Here is a 4,419-nt window from a genome sequence, read left to right as displayed (position 1 = left end):
GAGGGCTTTTACAACAAGCAGCCAAAACATCACACTTAACTTGCAGCGACATGTGCCGAAATACATCTACCCTCAGTGAAATAGTGTTTCAAAGTTTCAAGGTTGGTCAGAACTGGAAAGCATCGGCGGTAATAATGGTGTGTGCCCGTTTTCGCCGTCGTCCCCCCCTTGCTTGTATCCGTCCATGCACTGCCCGAGCACTCTGGCATCCTTTGCTTTACTCAGAACTGGTTCGCTCCTCAGCCAATCAGAACGTGATTCTCTGCACAGCCTGAGAGTGAGACTCAGGCTCAGGAAACTGCTCTCAGCTTAGTTTTCTTATCTGTTTGTGTGACACGGAGTCAATCAAGCGAGAATAGGTTTGTTTAATCCTGTGTTATTGTAGGGTCTTATGTAATAATTTCATAATCTGGCAATATGGTAATGCCACAGATAGATAGATAGATAGATAGATAGATAGATAGATAGATAGATAGATAGATGAAGGTGTTCACATTATTTCATGCAACACCTGAGAATCTCAAGCTTTGATGGTCAAAGACCCATTAACACTTTCTATTGGTGGAGGCTCAGTTTGAGGATATGAAGAATGTGCTTGAGGATCACAAGTATTCTGTGGTGAATGTGGAAACGCTGGCTAGACCATAGTAAGTGCTTAACTTCCGCACACCATAATCCTGGGTGCGAATTTTCCAAGGATTTGGGGAACAATGGCCTGTACTGTACATCCATGACAGATATGCAGGATGGGCATTCTGCTGCAAATGCTGAGTAATAAGACTAAAACTCCCAAGTTGAAATTGCAAAATAGACTCTAACTAAAGTACAGCCATCAGCTATGCAGACTGCATGAGCTAAACTTTTAGGTGCCCATTAATTCGGTGCCCATTTGATCAAGCCCACACAGAGGGTCTGATAGACAGATTATATCAAACACTGAAAAAAAAAAAAACATGAGAGCTGTAAATTTGAATAGTAGAGAGGCTTTGACAATTTAAAACGAGTGGATTAGTGGTGACACATCTGTGAAGAGCGACAAAACAGCAGCTGCCCTCCAGTGGTTTAAAGTCTCACCCTGCTGCAGTGATGCAGAGGTGCAATCCCAGGTATGTCAGTACACTGTGACACCACAGCCGGGTGTGGGTACAGCTACAGAAGACTTGAAACTCTCAGCAAGATCATTCCTCCTGTTTATGCTGGTTGCTGGTGCTTTCAGTGGAAGTGATAGGGGACAAAATCCACAGTCCGTGTTATGTGCAAAAATGTATTCAAGAGACTAACTTTAGAAGATATGCTTGATTTGTCAAACTCAATTACTGAGATGTCATATAAGCTTCAGATAAACGTTGGAATATATTTTGTTCTCCATCATGTAGTCTTCCAGTCTTAACAGGAGAAATGGTTACAGCAAAGCTGGTTCCATTGTTTATAGGGGCACCTGAATATTCTTTTAAGATCAGTTTTATGCAAACATGAACCTATCTGTGCATGTCCTGTGCATTCATTCGTGAAACCAACAAGGAGTAAAAAAGCTGTTCTGTAAGAAGGAACACCAACATCAGGGGGGCTGAACTGAGACAATTTACACAGGGAGATGACAGGAAGATGTATTACTCATTTCTTCAGCTGCATTCACTGTCACTGACATGGATGTATCATGTTAACCAACTGAAAACATGGGTTGAATCTTTATCTCACTCTTCCGTAAGGATGAGAAATGAGTTAGGGCCCAAGCTTTCAAAACCCAATCCACTAACAGCCCTGTATAATTTAACAGTGGAGGCTTGCAACCGGCACACATCACTAAACAGACACAACCCCCACTGTGATTGAGTTTAATAGGTAATATCACTGCCCAGACTAAATCCATGGAAACAGTAGTGAGCTCTGTGCTGGAGAATAGAGCAGTCCCTCAGCATCCCTGGTGCACACCCATCATGTTTGTACTAAAGTCTAATGGCTCTCACTGGCTCTGTCTGTCTGGATTTAGGGATTTCATTGCCCACTTCATTCTCAGGGTCGATGATCTTCTGGATTGTTTAGTTTCTTGCTTTTTCTCAACCCTGGATTTGAGCAGAGTAGGCCTAGAAGTGATGTGAGACTGTTCATGGGGAAAGCTGGCTATGATCGCTCACTATAGGCACAGTAGGACATTTGAGAGGCTCAAAGAAACTCTCTGTGAGCTGCCGCTGTGTACTGTACACCTAACATTTTATCTCTCTATGCGTCTCCAGACAGATGCAGTGAACTCTTGGAGACTCTTGGAGCCAGAAGCATACCCCTGGATCAGACGTGCAATATGGAGGAGAAGGAATTCATCATGATCTCATTCTTCCTCTGTTCTGCTTCTCAATACATGAGGGACACCAGTGTCAGTCTGTGGTTCATGAGTTTACAACCATTTTAGTTTAAAATGAATCATCAGCCTGGTGTGAGAATAACTGTGGCTGACTTTGTCTCCTACTCTTCATGCTGGTAGTTTGGGGTGAGGTGGTGCTCCTCTTTACATCCATTCTGTCCTGGATGTTTCCTGTTCATTGCTGTAGCACCATAACAGCACAGATGGGTGTATCATATCTAATCAGATTTTGTCATGTATTCTTTAAATACCCAAAGTAACTGCGTTTACAAGAGAAGAAGACGCTAAAGAGGAAGAATAAGACAAGGATGGCAGCACAAAAGCTGCTTTGTCTGTGGTACGAGTAGACTTTTCTGCATTGTGCACAAGAAATAAAGAAAAAAAACTGTGGACATGCTTTCTTCTGAATCCACTGAATAAATAAAGAAATAGGAAGAATAGAGTACAGCTACTGGTTTAGTAGATGTAGTTCACTACACAGAACTAGATGCTCAGGTCAAGATGTGGCTTATATAATTACTGAAGCATGCATGGTTCAATACATTATCTGCACACAGTATGATAGAATGATGGTATATGGTAAATTGTATGATATAACTGTGTCTGGGTAAATTATATTATGCAGCTGTGTTTTGGGTACAGAGCAATCTCTTGGTCAGGTCAAATTCTTGGCAAAGTCACTATGCACAGACAAGACACAGGATGCATGTGTGGTGAGTGTAACTAGCAGGAAACTTGGAAAGTACTGGCCATTTTCAGTCAGAGTCAGATTGTCAGTGTGTGCCGAAATATCCAAACAAGTTGGTATGATAATACTATGGTATAAATATGAAGGCTGTCAAAACCTTGTTGGCTTTTCTTGCAAGTAAACCCATTAAAATCCACAGGTTCAACCTCAGTTCCTTGTTTAGGGAACCACGACAATAGACACCACATTCTGTATTCAGATCTTTCTTTCTTCTTCTTTTTTTTTTTTTTTAATGAAATTATTAAGCCAAACTTCTTGTCGGGGCAGTCAGTCATGGGGGAGCCTGAACAAGGAAGCTGCAGCTGCAATGTTCTTGTGAAACAGAAGATTGTACTGCCAAAAATAACAAAAAAAAAAATACACCAACAACAACCACAACAACAACAAAAAAACAGCCCTCAGATTGTCATTTAAATAAAACAGTGATCTGTGATGATAAGCCTTTTTTTTGAGGTTGTAGCTGCCCAGATGCGTGCATCATATTCCTACATGCCATGCCCCTTCATTCGTTCGCAATGGAGCTTTCTCAACTAACTGTGGATCTTTAGTACAGCTAAAGGGCTGCAGCTGTGAAAACACAAACATGAACTGTTAGTGTTATCACAGCTGGAGCTAACTGTCCAATGCAGGGATCAAATGAACAAAAAATAACCCGCATTCATGGTGACTTTGTGGATGGTGCTATCACTGTCAGTTGTAAGTGTTGCCAGTGTTATTTTGGCTTTTGAAAGCTACAATTACCTGTTGATTCCTTTTATTTTTCAAAGAAAAAGCTCTGCTGACCTGAACAACCTGCAACCTAAACATAACATTTGATCAGGAAGCAAATTCAAGGCTGGCTGTCAGGGCTTTTTCTCTAATTGCATATGCACCGCTCCTCCTTGAGCACCTTCAGGCCATCTGGAGCTTAAATTAGATTTTGGAGCACTTTGTTTTTTGTTTTTTTTTTTTTCTCCCCGTTTTCTCGGTGAACCACTTTATTGGTGGAGCTTCTCGAGGGGCGTCGAAGTCTGGAGGTTTAAGCATTAGAGGCTCAATTCAAAAGAGACTTTAATCAGTGGGAGCAGGGTTTCTATTACCTGCTATAGTTGGCCTGGGGATCTCATGTCAGAGTTGAGAAAGTCATCTGTCCTGTCCCCGTTGACCTCCACCTATTGGCCTGGCTGCTTATTTAACTGACCCTACTCATCCAGCTCTGCAGCCCTTCACACTGTTCCCCTGCAGTTTGTTCTTCTTTCCTCCCCTCATGGCAGATGTGATCTTCTCCCTGCAGCCCAGAAAGCCTTCATTTTCCTGGTGAGGAGGCACTTTA

The sequence above is a fragment of the Toxotes jaculatrix genome, chromosome 16 (genome assembly GCF_017976425.1).
Source record: "Toxotes jaculatrix isolate fToxJac2 chromosome 16, fToxJac2.pri, whole genome shotgun sequence".
Lineage (NCBI taxonomy): Eukaryota > Metazoa > Chordata > Actinopteri > Toxotidae > Toxotes > Toxotes jaculatrix.
The sequence above is the reverse complement of the archived record's forward strand: the minus strand, read 5'-3'. Positions refer to the sequence as shown.